The 15751-nt window shown below is 33.0% G+C and overlaps 1 long non-coding RNA gene across 1 annotated transcript in view; it reads left to right on the top strand.

The window, feature by feature from the left end:
* LOC142322452 (uncharacterized) overlaps nucleotides 1-15751 on the top strand; it is a 445013-nt gene that overhangs the window by 384294 nt on the left and 44968 nt on the right. Inside the window, exon 2 of the long non-coding RNA XR_012755875.1 lies at nucleotides 2681-2817. This is a non-coding gene — a long non-coding RNA (uncharacterized LOC142322452). The remainder of the gene's footprint in view (nucleotides 1-2680; nucleotides 2818-15751) is intronic.

The following is a 15751-nucleotide window of genomic DNA, read 5'->3' as shown; positions in this document are numbered from 1 at the left end:
AAGAGTCTTAGGTAGGAAATAAAATCTAAAAAGAAAAAACATATTATTAATTTCTAACTTTTAAACTTTACTATAGCGGTACATTTTTAAGAAATACAACTTTTATGTATATATAAAACAACACGTCTTAAGTATTCATAATAATCAACGCCCAGCAAAATCAACTGAACATAAATCGATGAAAATTTTTATATATCTTTTTCTTAGGGTCTAAGCGCATACTAAGAAAGTAACAATGAGATTTACTGTTTTTTAAATTTGTCAATAACAAATTAAGATATCAACTTAATTTTAGGTGTGTTTAATCTTCATGTGAATATCTAAAAACTGATTTTTACATTTTTTAAAATTCAACCTTAAAGGAGTGAAGAAAGGTAAATAAAATTTCAACAATGATTGTTAATTTTCCCCGATTTCTGACTATTATAAACGACATGGTCACTCGATTTGGGCTTGCAAAATACTCTTTAGATAAATATCTAAAAACAATTTTCAGGTTTTTTTTTAATTTTAATATTTTAAGGGGTAAAAAAAACATAAATTGGTTTTTATATTTTTGCCGTTTTATGCTACCGATTGTTTAATCAATTTTTATGAGATTTGGTAACGTTGTGATGGATATTTTCTGTTTGTGTATTTCGCGAGCAAAGGCGCGACGGAAAATCTAAAAACCAGTTAGCGGATCCTGTACTGACCGAATTGCTCTAAAAAAATTACATCAGCTGATAGTTTTATATAAGTTGAACATGCTTTAATTTTTATTTATCGTTATAATTCTCACAACCATGAATTTAGGGAACGCAGAGGGGTCCAGGGTGAAGCGCCCTGACCGGCTAAATGTCCACTGACCGCAACGGAAACTGCAAGTTTCCATATAGCGCGGGCGAAACCGCGACGAGGTTGCTAGTTAATTATAATTCTAACTTTTATATTTTACTGTTGTATTATATTTTGATTACTTAAAAAATTGAATTTTTTTCACTATTTTTAAATAAGTAAATTTAATTGATTAATCACGTAAAGAGTGATCCCCAAAACGAAACCCCTCATTAAAGCACACAGAGGTTAAACACCTCGCATATAGAAAAAACAGTTGAACAAGTGGTTCAAGTAAAGTTAAGTACAAATCACAGCATCAGAAACAAATCACAGGTAAAGAGAACAAAAATAAAAATAATATATGAAAACAACGCTATAAACAAAACAAATATTCAACGTTAATAGAAATAGCTGTAATTTGCAGACTATCAAAGTGACGTTCACTACACAGTGACCGACTCATCCTGTGTTCCCACTCATAGGTTCCTTCTCCCGGTACTCCTCTGGTTACATCTTCCAGGTCCAGCACGTGGAAACGTTTCAGTCGCCTGATACCACCGCTGATGTCCAATAGATTTACTGCCAGATAATTTAAATATTTATTTAACCGCTGTTTATACCGCGAGATAAATTTTTGGTCCTCTTCGTAAACAGAAGGTAATCATAGACAATCATGAATTTCTCTACCTGTAACAAACTACGACGCCTCTATTATGGTCCTCACCAATTTATTTTGGAAGCCTTTTAAAATAAACTCTTTTAGTAAAGGCAACGGGTCCGTTTAACAATTGTCGTACTACTACTTTGTAGTAGTACCCACTGACACACCAAAACAGATATTGTTCCGCGAGAAGAGTTACCGGACCCAGGTTTGGAATCTCTTGGGAAAATGTGAGGGCGGACGACCAATCTCACGCTTCGAGTTGAGTCCGATCCTGCAGATAAAGAGGATAGGAATATAAATACTCCGGGAAAGACCAGTTGACAGCCAGCCTAAGCGAGGAGTTATGATGGGAGTCCGCGAATGAGTCTAACCTTGACGTTATGAGTCAGTCTGCAAGGAGAGTCTGCGAGATGATTTCTGCGAGAGAGTTCTAAGCGAGGAGTGATTATATGTGTTTGCGACAGTATTCTGCGATGAGATCACAGAAGGAGCGAATTTCTAGTGTATAGACGCGATTAAGATGACGTCACAAGTAATTCCAGTACATGAAAACAAGAAGTGGTTCGGGGAGTTATGTTAGACTATAAGTGAAAGAAATAATGTACTAAATTTCATTCATAAACTGTTAGGGTAGTTTTATTTGTGAACAGCAAAGATATTTGCAGTGAAAAAAGTTTATACTTGTCTTATCTACTGTACTATTGTCGTTAATAAAAAATTAGTGATTAAAAGTGTTAAGGCTAACGGTCACGCTAATGTCTTTTTTTAATGGGACTGAATTCTGGTTTTTCAGTATTTAGCTACCTGTAAGTAGGATTTACTTATCGTCAGGATTTGACGATTACTTTAAATTCTGTTTTGTAATCACTGTTTATAATTGTTATTATTATAGAAATTTATTAGTATTATTATTGTGGTTGTAATTACTCTAATTAATGTTTGCTTATTATTGTCGTTCATTATTATTATTATTGTTTGCTATTGTCATTATTCTGATTATTATTGCGAGTCGTTTATTATTCTTTTTGTCACTGTTATTATTGATTTGTCTTATTTTATTTATATTTTTAAAATAATAAATTGTAATTATATAAACATTTTCAGCTGTCAGCTCTCACTATCCTGATCGAGCCGCGAACACGCGAGATTATTATTACAACTATTTTATAATTATACTATTCCCTCATTTTTTCATAGGTCAAGAAGGAAAAGCGCAAGAGCTTGCTGCAAGAAGGAAATTACGGTAATCAATCAAAAAATGGGGTGTGAGATTTTTGAATTTCTCGACGTTTCATGATCCAGGAACCCTCCAAAAAACAGAAAAACGTGGAAAGGTAATATTCGTACGTACGTATAACTTTTCACTTAATAAATTGCTTTGATGAAATTTCGTACAGAGACTCTCGTGTGTATGGGGGGGCAATTTGTACGTAAAGTTCTGGGGTCAATTTTCTCAAAATTTTGTAAACACCAATTTTTAATAATTTGTGCATGATTTCTTACCGTTATTAAAAAATCTCCTTCTCCAGAAGTCAGAAAAAGCGATTGATTTATGGCATATTTTTTAACCGATTTTTGTTTATGTAATTCTAGGCGTAGTAGTAGTGCGAGTTACAAAAAAAGTTTTTGGGTGCAATATTGTAGGTGGGGGAGCCGATCAAATTTTAAAACTTTATTTTTTTTTTTAATTTTTAAAATCTTTGTTGGCTTATTCAAACGTTTAATATTATTAAAAGTTTCAATAATAAAATTTTAATAATGTTATTACAATAAAATTTCATCGTAATTCACCCCTCACCGCCAAAAAGGAAATTTTGTGTAACTTTTTATTGGTTGTACATTTTTCAGTGGAATTTTTTTTAGTTTCTTCTATTTATCATAGTAAACGTAGAAAAAAAAAAATGTTCTTGGAAGGTGATCGTGGAGGTAGGAGAGCTAAAAGGTTATAAAAATACCGAATTTTTTAAACATTTAAAAAAAATTTATTTAAACATACAAAGATAATTTTACAATAAAACTTCATCATAAATTACCCCATTACTAAACAGAAATCATGGGAATTTTTTTCATGAATCACTATTTTTCTACTATATAAAAATAAAAATCCCTATAGTATATATATATATATATATATATATATATATATATATATATATATAAAAGGCAGTGGTAGATTTCACCGGTGCTAAGTAGGGGATAAACAAAATGTCCACCTTAAAGTTAAGAAAAACTACAAATTTACTCAATACGACAAATGGTTGGATGTGAAAAAAATTTCACTTGTTTAGCATACAAGCCACATCTCACAATTCCAGCAACATTTTGGTCATCCCTTGCCGTAAGGGTTAGTCATATCAAAAATTGTTTCTGATAAATAATTTAGGTAATGTTTAGAAGATTAAAGACCACTTTAAACCGATTCGATACTGTGCCTATTAAGAAAGGTATGATTTTTTTTGTCTTCGAACCCCATTTTTTTCCACCCTCTGGGTCAATGGTTGTTTATATCAAAAAACTTTACTTATATGTGTTTTAGACCCTTATTCAAAGAATAGTAGAAATTTTAAACGAATTCGATATTTTATTTAATACGAAAATTATAGCGATATTTTGTTTTTACGTAAAAGCCCGTCCGTATTTTCCACCCCCATGGTCTGATTTTACCCATCGATTAACTCGACCGAGATTTTGGGTCGTTATATTTTACGTATCAATTTGAAAGTTATTGGCGCAAAATTACGGTAGTTATCGTGTCCACAAGAAGGTGAAATATATATATAAAAAAATTTTGAACCGACTATGGTTTTGGAGTTTGGCGGATGTGAAACGCGAAGATATGTCGAAATTTTCCGGAAGTCGAATCACGGTACCTACTACAATAGGTAGCATTCTTATGGAATATACCTAAAATAACCAGTGCCAAGAAAATGTTATAACTCTGTCGTCAGTTATTTTTCTATACTGATTTATGCTGATTATTTATCTATTTACTATAACCGTTTAACATGGAAAGGCCATTTTTTTTATAAATTTGAAATATTTATATTTATAAATGGTTTTTGCGTTTTATATTTTACAGTTTATTTCAATAAACGTTCAGTATAACGTTTTATTTGTATTTTAATTCCTCGGTTTAATCTATTAAATAAATACTATTTTATATTAATATACAGAAAATCCTATTTAAATTAGACGCGAATGAAATTAAGATTTCTTATTATTTATAAATTAATAAAATATAAATCTCAATATCAAAGGTTATACTCTATCGTTCTTCATTATTAAATGATAATATAAATATCTTGATAAGGTGAACGAATACTATGTAAAATTTTATGTTTGATGTTTGAACGTTATATGGGTGTTACGACTGATTAAATTTCCCTTTGAAGAATTACTATATATATATATATATATATATATATACATACAAGCGTCGACGTCTCTCTTTCTCTCCTTTAAACGTATTCTATCTGCATGCAAACAACGTTGTACCGAGCATTAGACTACTTTAGAAAGGTTTACCACTTAGGACGATAAATTGTCGACACGCGTGTTAAATACACATACATATGACTATTATTAATGCGCTTAACTTTTAATTATTATTATTTTTCTCGAACAAACTAAATGGTTGCCTTTGTACATTTCAGGTCATTAAATAATGTTTCTTCGTATATCAAAATGATTTATTACAGTAAAACAGGCAATGCTTATACTTTTAAGGAGATTAAAAATTTTATTTTGCTGTTACATCCACTTATTATTGTTGCTGTTTTAATTAGTCTATTAGTTAAAATAATTAGTATTTAAACCGAGGTATTAGTATTTAAATTACGTAAAATAATTAAAATAACTAATAATGCTTATTAAGGAAATTCCTTTCATTAAGTTAAATAACGAGGAAAAATTAAACGTTTAAGAAGGAAGCTTTATACTATTCAATTAAAGTAAATATTTAATTAATTAAACCACCGATTGCGTTATAAATTAAAACCAAACAATCGATGAATATTCAACCGTTTCAATTCTCTGAAATTCTGCTGAGGAAACAGATTTAGGCCTGTGTATATATCGTTTTCCCCTTCTGTCTGTGTCAACTTAGTATAAACCAATTAACTCTGTTACTTAGGACGTACTCCATTTGTTATTTTTCCTTCTTTATCACTGCTCGTACACTATTTACATTATACATATGTTTGCTGATAAGTTTGAAGTTTCATAACAATTCATTTTAGTCTTATTTTATATTTTCCATAACTTTTCTGTCGCCTTTAAAATTTAATTTCAATATCTTAATCTAAAAAAACAAACAAAAGTACAGTTATTTGATTAATTTTTTTAAGTGCTTGCTTTAATTTCACCGGTGTGAGTACTGTATTTAATTAAATTTTTATTTCTAAATGTCCCCGTTATAATTACATTGATTTAATTGTTATACCCGTTTTCTTATTCAGCGTGTCAAACTTAACATTTTTTTTTTCTTCAATTTTTAAAGAACTATATTATTTAAACTATTTTTTACATACTTAGTGAGTAGTAATATTTAAATTAATATTACTTGAAAATTAGCAAACGACTAGAAAAACCGTTCATCGAAAAACGACAAATTTGACGAAAGGAATTTTTTTTGTTTATCTCTTTTTATATCCCCTCCTATGAACCGGACCCGCAGTTAAGTATGACACAGTCCAAGAGAGTGTCCTTCAACTCTAACGGGCCTTCCCGCCCACCAACTGAACATCCGGCAAGGCAGGTCGGCCCGCCGGTTGGATCTTTTACTTTATGCCTGCCTCTAATTCCCAGCGAGGAGACTCCAGACCAGCAATGCCGTAATTTTCATTCTCACCACAGGGGCTGGGTCACGGTCTTTTGAGCGTCTTGTGCCTCAAATGTCCCACTTGGGGACTCCCCATTTCACCGGGACCAAAGTCCCGGTGGATCCCCCGCTGGGACTTTGGTCTTGATTCCCCCCTAAAAGACGTCAGCACCAGATGATCATCGTCAAAGCAGAAAGGATCATACTTCACACATGGAATCCCCAGTTGATCATCGGAGCCGGCACACCAGGGCATACTGGCCCTCACAGCTGGGGATGTCCAACACCTCCCGTTAGAAACCCCTCCTCCGTTCCTCATCATCTTTGGCTCGAAGCACCGTCCGAGGAAAAAGGCTGAACGCATCCCAACAAGCTGTAGAAGCGATGATATAAGGTAGCAGGGACGCAGGTGACAAGCCAGCAATCTCCGCACGAACCTGTTGTTTCTCCCTTTCAGGGCAATGAGACAGGGAGTGTTCGACGGTGTCACACTCTGTGCAGTACATACAATTGAGGATATCACGCCTCCCAATACGATGAAGATAACTGCCAAAATTCCTGTGGCTTATCCCGTGAATATTTGAACGGTGTAGTAGTCAAGGTCACCGTGTTTTCTCAAACACCACGATCGCAGGTCCGGTATTAAGACTCGATTGACGAAAGGAATTTGAAAGTTTTATTTTTACTAAGCTAGTATTTTTACTAAGCAACATTTTTAGGATTTTTTGCGCGATTCACACGGACGTGTAATAGATTTAACTTGAAACAAAATCAACAAAGAAAACTCACTAATGAAATTGAATTGCAATTGTAATTGGAAAATAACAAAAAAAAATTATCTCGCTTAATTATGAAAATAATTAATTATCATGTTTCAAAATCATCGACGGAAATATAACGGATTACTATAGTTTATGTTGTTATAAATTACCTAATTAAAATAAATTTAAGTTCAGACATTAAATATACACGCGTGTACCGCCCAATTTAATTGGAAAACTGGAAAAAGTAAAAATAAATTTGTTAATTATTGTCAAAATGATCGTAGAAGACTGAACGTATTTCTTGAAATACAAAAACCGTCGAACAGTTTTATTATTTTTATAATGTCAGTAATAGCCGCAATAATCCATTTACAGATCTGTATAAAAATTTCTTAATCTTACCAGATGACGTAATCTCTTATGTCGTATGTACCATATGACATCCAGCGTATGTAGTGTTTACAGGGGTTGATTTTAAATGATCGTTTTACACAGATATCTAGAGATTGAAAAATAGATGTCATTCCAGGAATGACATCCTGACAACACTTTCCAACAATAGGTCTTCGCTTTACATCATTCATCGGTCGTATAACCCTTTAAATTTTGTTAAAACTGATCCTCAAAACAAGTATGGAAGGTTTTCGTAATAAAGAGCTTGGTTCGATGCTCCCAGACGCATAGTGCACTACTAATTTAATATTCATCCATCCCTTTTTTATACTCCTACGACAATATCGGGTAGAAATCTTTCAATTTTCGATAGATAATTTCTAAAAAAAAATTACATACGAGCGTAATCTTTACTCGTCCGAAAATTTTACCGAGCAACGTTATTCTTCGTAATTGGTAGTTCGCATTCGAACATCTTTTAATTTACACATTTATTATTGATGGCATTTCAAAGTCATCGAAGTCCGGATTCTTAATTTGATTTAGGGAATAATCGTTTCTTTTTCGTAAAGTTATGACATATCTTTGAAATTCTTGACGGTTTATCTTCCTAACCTTCTGCTGATAGCCGCTGCGCTATTGTTGTCCTTCGAATAGAAAAACTATATTCGTAAAAAAAAATCGGTGTACGCAGTTAAGAACAGCTTTAAATTTATCCCTAGCGATATGTAATTCATCGACGATTTCCAGGGCTTTTATCTGTCAGTTCTGTAGAAATAGCTTATCCAAACTGATGTACATTCCATATCTTCCCTATATGTGCTTTTTTTACTTGTATTTCCGGATATTTCGCGTTTTTCCTCCAAAATGCTTTCTTATTTTTATTGGCTACGCGAAATTTGTTTTCTTCCTTTCGCCACTCACGAACGCAGGGTTGTGCTGTATGAAGTTTTCTTCCTGTAGTACGATCTCTATGCTCTTTTGAATAACGGAACGGAACGCAAGAATGGCGGGAGTTTCAATATTTCTTCCTACACATCGCAGAGCCTGGATAATGTTCCTGGCTGCTGTATCTTTCTATTATCGGGTGGATTTCATCGGTTATTTAGTGGGTTATACAAATTTTAAGTTTTATTTACGGACGGATTTGGTGATTTGCGTTCCTATCCGTATGGTCTATCGTGAAATTTATTTACCGGTTCTGACCGTGAGAGACTAAGCTTTTGAGCCTAGTAATCCCGGCGTGATTCCCCTTCAGTCCATCCGCTGAAGTCCTTTCGGTACCAACACCTATGGGCTAGCAGGAATGCGCCTACCGGAGCCCTAGTTATTTGGAGGGAGAAATGCGCCCAATTCTCCGCAGGGAGTCGAATATGCTGACTAAACGAAATTGTGGTTTCTTCATGGGTCGGTGTGGGGTATTGTCTAGCTTTTTATAGTTTTAACAAAATTTAATTGCGAAAACGGTCACTTTCGCGGCCGGAATTTTCGCGCGGTTTCCATTTGTAGTTTACACGATATAGAGGCTCCTAAGTCTGGGTTGTCATGTTTTGACTCTCGTACCGCCGCGGTGGTTCGTTTAATACGGCATGAGGCCGTTTTCTTATACCCTGTGGAGAAAGAACGGTCCTCTCGGCAGATGTCCCGGAGGTGGCCGGACACGGCCGCTCTCCCGAACAGTCTTCGTCCCTGCGCCACCCCCACCTCGGGTACGTTGTGTAGTCCCGCATTGTAGCTAAGAGTGACGTTTCTGACGAACCACGGGGCTTCAAATATCGTTCGCAACAATATGTTTTGGACGGTTTCTAATTTCTTTTAAAGCGTGGAGTGCAACAAAGCTCCCCATACCGGGTAAGCATATGTTAGAATCGGTTTGGATGTATAGCCGAAAAATGAGCAGTTTGGTCGCCAGTGGATATGGGTTGGCACTGTTCAGTACTAGGTATAGTAGGGCTCTAAACCTTTCCCCTTTGGGTTACATATTTAACATGTTCTCCTAAGGTAAGCCGTTTATCCAGGACTACTCCCAGGTACTTGACTGGTTTCCCAAAGGGGATTTTTTCTCTTGAGTTTTCCAGCTGCCTGGCTGGAGCACGTGTCTTGTATGTGACATCACTTCCACCGATTTTTCACCGTTGACCTTGATTCTCCACATATCGAGCCACGGCTCTTCCTTTGTATAAGTAACTCCTTTGAATAAGCCTTGCTTCTTTGAATAAGTCCTTTGAATAAGTAACATTTCTTACAGTGAATGAAAAAAAGAGGTCTCTTTTTTCACTCATTCTGTAGTTGTACTACACATGAAACTTTTACGTACTGAACGGTCTCGTCGCAATGAAAACTGATCTTAAAATGACTTCAAATCGATAAAAATGGTTTCGTATAAAATAAGAATATCCAACGAGTGAGAAAAATGTAAAGGACACCTTCCTATAAATCTGATACCATGTTGAAGATAAGAGTTTAATTTTCTAATACCGGCATTTATTCATAGCCGAGTTCTTTTTTTATCTAACTCATTTTATTTCACTGACATCCATTCGTTGTACACGGCTGTATACGGTAAGACTACTACACTACCATTTAAAGTAAAAAAAAATCATAGAAATTTAATGATATAAAATGACGATAATGAAAATGTTCACTCTGTGCGTAACATAATAAAATGATGTTTCATTTTGTAAAGACAGTTTTTGTAGTTTATATTTCTTGTCTACTTTTTAATATAAATAACAAAAGTTCCAAAAAATTTTTATGTTATAGACAACTGACCTTCTTTGTGACAAACGAGCTCACGACGTCATTCAAAAAATGATTCGATAAATAATATTTTAATTTTTGTTAATATTTTAATTTTTCACCTACCTGCTTCACCTACTGATTTAAATATTTTAAAAATTAATTTTCTACTATTAAGGAGTTTTTTCTATAAATTTCAGTTTTCTAAATGAGGCAGTTTAAATAAAATAGTTTTCAGTATTTATCAGAGGGTTAGCGGATAGTACGCCCCGTACTACATGTCCAATGTAGGAATTCTTTGAAGCTTTAACTTTTTAGTTACTATGAATTAATTTGAATATCTTTTTTTTTAAATTAAGGACTTTTTTTTAAAATCTGATATATCTGGATCAGATAATCTAAAATCTGTTCTATTCGGATAGTTGTTTAATATTAATATTGACATTTATTACTATTATTGTTGTTGATTTGTCTTATTTTATTATTTTTACGTTCTTTAAGTAATAAATAATAATTATATAAATATTTTCAATTGTTAATCTTTCACTATCCTGATCGAGCCGCGAACACACGACAAAATTATTATTTTTTTAACAATAAATGAGGAAATTGATATTTATGCTCTAACGGGAAGGGATCTTGTTACAAACTTTACGCGATAATTAATGGTTTACGGTTTCGAATTCACAATCCCTATGTTTCCGACTTAGCTTTTACTAAGATGTTGTGGCATATTCAATTTCAATGTAACATACATATGTACATATATTAATAATTACAAACATACGTGTAAGTCCTTGTTGAAAATTATTCCTTACAGATCTCTTGGCTTAATAAAGGATGACATCTAAATCGATATTAAATATATTGATTTTAAATAGAGAGGTTTCGCAATTCCGCCGATCTCTGTGGGGGACTGGCTCGGCCTTTCCACCACAGATGTCCTGGGTTTGAATTCCAAACATGTTCGGCTTTTTTCAAGCGATACAAAATTTCAATTTTCATATTCCCACGTCCAAGTGTTGCTTACGTAGTGAATTGATTCATCAAGAAAAGAAAATTAGGGTTCTACAAGGGTGCTCTTTGTATATAGTGAAATGTTAATTGACTTTGTTATATATTTAGATGTATTCTAATTAAAAATTCTATTTCTATAACCCTCGCACAAGTTTCAAGCTTACGTGGCGATACCATCAAACAAAAAAAAAAAAGAAGAAAAAAGAGAAATAAAAAAAAGGTCAAAAGCAAGGGGATGTAGATTAAGTTTACTTGACAGTCATTGGTTAGTGATCTCTTCGTGGGAACGATGATTATGATATCTCTAATATAGTAAGTTTTTATAAGCACTCGCTAAAAGCTTTACACAACAATTACAATCGACGATTTCGTACGATATGTTAATTTTCACTATTTACTTTATTTCTATTTCGTTTACTGCACAAGTTGTTAAATACAGTAAAAAACGTAAGGGCCATTGTTCACAGAGTTACCAGTAGATTGAACAGTTTTTTTTTTTTGTTATAAAACTCATGCATACATAAATAAGTTTGATCCTGGATTCATTCTTGCAGAACTGTTGAAAAATTAAAAAATTCGGCGAGGAAATTTATTTTAAGATTAATAATTTATAACATATCAACCGAGAAAATAAAAACCGATATATTTTTAAATTTGTAACAATTCTCGTAATACGACTGTTAAACGAGTAAACGCTATGTTATTAAGGATTAATAATTTACGGCTACAAAGTAATATAAGCAGAACCAACAGCGTGATAGAAAAAAAATTGTGGTAAAATTGCGGTTAGTATAATCATCAACTGGAAACAGTCCTTACTCAACGTAGACAGAAACCGCATAACCATATCTCTTACATTATAGAAGTAAAGAGGTTTTCAAATACTATACGGTAAATATACCGATAGCTGTCAAAAAAATGAGTTCCGTAACGGATTTTTATCTCATTTCTAGCATATAGCATTACTTTATTCACGTAAACTTTCGAATTTTTGTCCCTTTCAATTTACGCGAAATTTTTTTGACTAATTTATACATGTATATGTATATATGTAAGGATTTTGATAGTAATAAAAATGCGTGTTGTATGATGATAAGGAATTGTTTATTTTACAGTCTTTAAAACACATGAACTGGAAAATATTCAATATTATTCAAATTGTATTTTAACAGTGTATAACATTTAACTCCATCCATTCATACAAACTATTTCTATTACTGAACAGTAATAGATGTGACGTGTTTCAGATGCGATGACACATCTGAAACTTTTAGCTATACTGGATCTCTAAATTTTAATAAGTTAATTATTTTTTTATGAAAATTAAATTATTTTTTCTGTTTTAAGCTTCCTTTTTGTAAACTTATTAAAGTGGCTTTGAAGTTAAATTTAAAGTTGCTTTGGCGTAATTAACTTATTAAAGTGGCTTTGCCGTGATAAAATACATTTTTTTTTTAAATATGTATTTCAAAATTTTTTGACTAATGGAATCATTTCTTTTTTTTTGTAATTAGTTTTATTGGGCTATATTGTACCTCTGAATTAAATGTGGAAGAGTTGGCAATATAATTATTGGTTTTTTAAGGTATCAAAGTTCAATTTTCCGTTCACTAGATGAAGAAAATTATTTTTATTTTTAATATCGATGCGATGATTTTTAATTATTACTATTATTAATCTCAAAAACATTATTTTATTAAAAAGTATTTGCTAATTAAAAAATCTATAAAAAGGTCTGTAAATTGTTTTTTTAAAACTGGCACCAAAATATTTTATTTTTTACATTTTTTATTTTTTTTAAAATTCGGCTTTTATAAGTCAGCTCTAAATTAAAAACAAACATATTAGAAACCAATTCGGCAAGAAAGTTGAAATTAAAGAATTTTTTAAAAACTGCGTCTTAAATACCGATTAATACATATAAACGTCCAAAACATAGCGTTGCGGACGATATTTGGAGCACTGTGGTTCGTCAGAAACGTCATTCTTCGCTACGATGCGGGACTACACATCGTATCCGAGGTGGGGGTGGCGCAGGCACGCAGACTGTTCGGGAGAGCGGCCGTGTCCGAACACGGCTATAAGAAAACGACCTCGTGCCGTATTAAACAAACCATCACGAAGAGGCGGTACGAGAGTCAACAAATCACAAACCAGGCTTAGGAGGCTCTATATCGCGTAACCTATAAATGAAAACCGCGAGAAAATTCCGGCCGCGAAAGTGACCGTTTTCGCAATTAAATTTTGTTAAAACTATAAAAAGCTAGACAACACCCCACACCGTCCCACGAAGAGACCACAATTTCATTCAGTCAGCATATGCTACTCCCTCCGGAGAACGGGGCGCATTCTCCCTCCAAATAACTAGGGGTCCGGTAGGCGCATTCCTGCTAGACCATAGGTGCCGGTACCGAAAGGACTTCAGCGGATGGACTGAAGGGGAATCACGCCGGGATTACTAGGCTCAAAAGCTTAGTCTCTCACGGTCAGAACCGGTAAATAAATTTCACGATGGTCCATACGGATAGAAACGCAAATTACCAAATCCGTCCGTAAATAAAACTTAAACTTTATAACCGCCACTAAATAACCGATGAAATCCGCCCGATAATAGAAAGATACAGCAGAAAGGGACATTGTCCAGACTCTGCGATCTGTAGGGAGAAATATTGAAACTACCGCCATTCTTGCGTTCCGTTCCGATGTATAAATATATATATATGCATATATTTAAGTTTGTTCATTTAAATTTTTTTACACTTCCTTTTTTTAAAATACTGATTTTGTAAAATAAATCCTCCTATCAGCAGTAGCGGTCTAAAGAAGACGAAAATCCTCAATTTTCATAAAAATAAGTAAAGGAAAGCAAAGAAATGAGTAAATGCTATGAATTTGCCAAAATAAGTAAAACTATATATATATATATATATATAAATATAGTTTGAATTTGCCAAAATAAGTAAAACTATATATATATATAAATATAGTTTTACTTATTTTGGCAAATTACATATATATATATATGCTGGCCAATTGTATGTTGCGTGTTCCAGAGTTGGAAAACCATCGAATTTGTTCGTTTATACTCCTCAAGGATTAACCAAAAATATTGTACATCCAATGGCATTACGATGAATTACGTTTTTTGTAAATTAAAAAAATATATGTTATAAAAAAGTTTGAGTGTAAACTTTTTCACCTTTAATTAAAACAAGTTTAAGTTTTTATTCAACACAGCTTCTACATTTCACTTCACTTATACAGTATACACATACTCACACGCTATCGATTGGTCGGATTGTGATAAATGAACATGTAATGAGGTTAGATATTGTAATAACTTTTTAATAATAATTTTCATCAAAACGGTCCAGATTGTTACAGCTTATTCAAAAAAGTTTGAAATTTTCGAATTAAAGACGTGTGTACAAGATAACGTCTGTCGGGTCCGCTAGAATATATATACACATTTTAATTGTCAGAATTACTTTTAATTTCATGAGTTTGAGTGTGAAATAATATGTACACCAGAATGATATATTTATAATTGTCGAAATAATAAAAATGTGCCCGTTCTTTTATAAAGTATAATTCTTCATTTCCAAACGTTTCTACAAAGGTCATCTTGAAAAACCACATGATGGGACCACCAGATGTATAGTCTATACAAAATAAAAAAGTCATCAAATTTTGTCGCGCATAAGCCTTGGACAAAAAAAGCCTTTAGTCGAATTTAGACCTTCCTTCTATTATTTTTAAATGGAAAACGATTATTATTATTAATGTCTAGTTATGTATTGAAGTAAATAAGGAACGAAGTTTATCAATTTGTTTGTGTTGTTGAAATGAAATATCAGATAAATATTATTTCAAAATAAAAAATCGCAAGCGACTTGCCCTCTTTTATACGAGTATAATCCTTATGATGTTACCTTCTTTAGGTAGAAATTATAAGAATGATATCCTGCGCATAAGTTATCAGAAATAAATTGTTGTCTTATGGTAGACAGTCGTTGCCTTAAAGGCAGTTAATTTTATACGGATTTGAATACTATCCACCGGATCGTGGATACCGGTGTTCGTTGGTGGATGGGTTTCAATTAACCAGACGTTTCAGAAACGGTCGACCTGAGACTGTACAAGACTACACTTTACTTACACTCATACATGTCATCCTCATTCATCCTCTGAAGTAGTATCCTGACGGTGATTCCTGGAGGCTAAACAGGAAAAAAAAGGAAAAAAGGTAGTCGTTGCTTATTTTTATTTGTTAGGAGTTAGATTTGTTTTGCTGTGATTCTTAAAATCAAGACGTGACTAGCGTCTTGAAATACACGAGGCTCAAAGGACAGAACCACGTAATAATTAGAATATATTTTCTGTTTGTTTACAGTAATTAGGGATAAATAATCTGAACTAAACGGGAGCTAGCGGACAAGTTTTTTTCTCGATAAACTCTTTCATTAGATCGGTTTATGAATTTTTTCTTTATGATTTTTTTTGTTGGAAATATCATTTTACGAAAAAAAAATTTAA

The sequence above is a fragment of the Lycorma delicatula genome, chromosome 3, assembly GCF_047948215.1.
Source record: "Lycorma delicatula isolate Av1 chromosome 3, ASM4794821v1, whole genome shotgun sequence".
NCBI lineage: Eukaryota > Metazoa > Arthropoda > Insecta > Hemiptera > Fulgoridae > Lycorma > Lycorma delicatula.
Note: the sequence above shows the minus strand (reverse complement) of the source record. Positions and strands in the feature narration are given on the sequence as shown.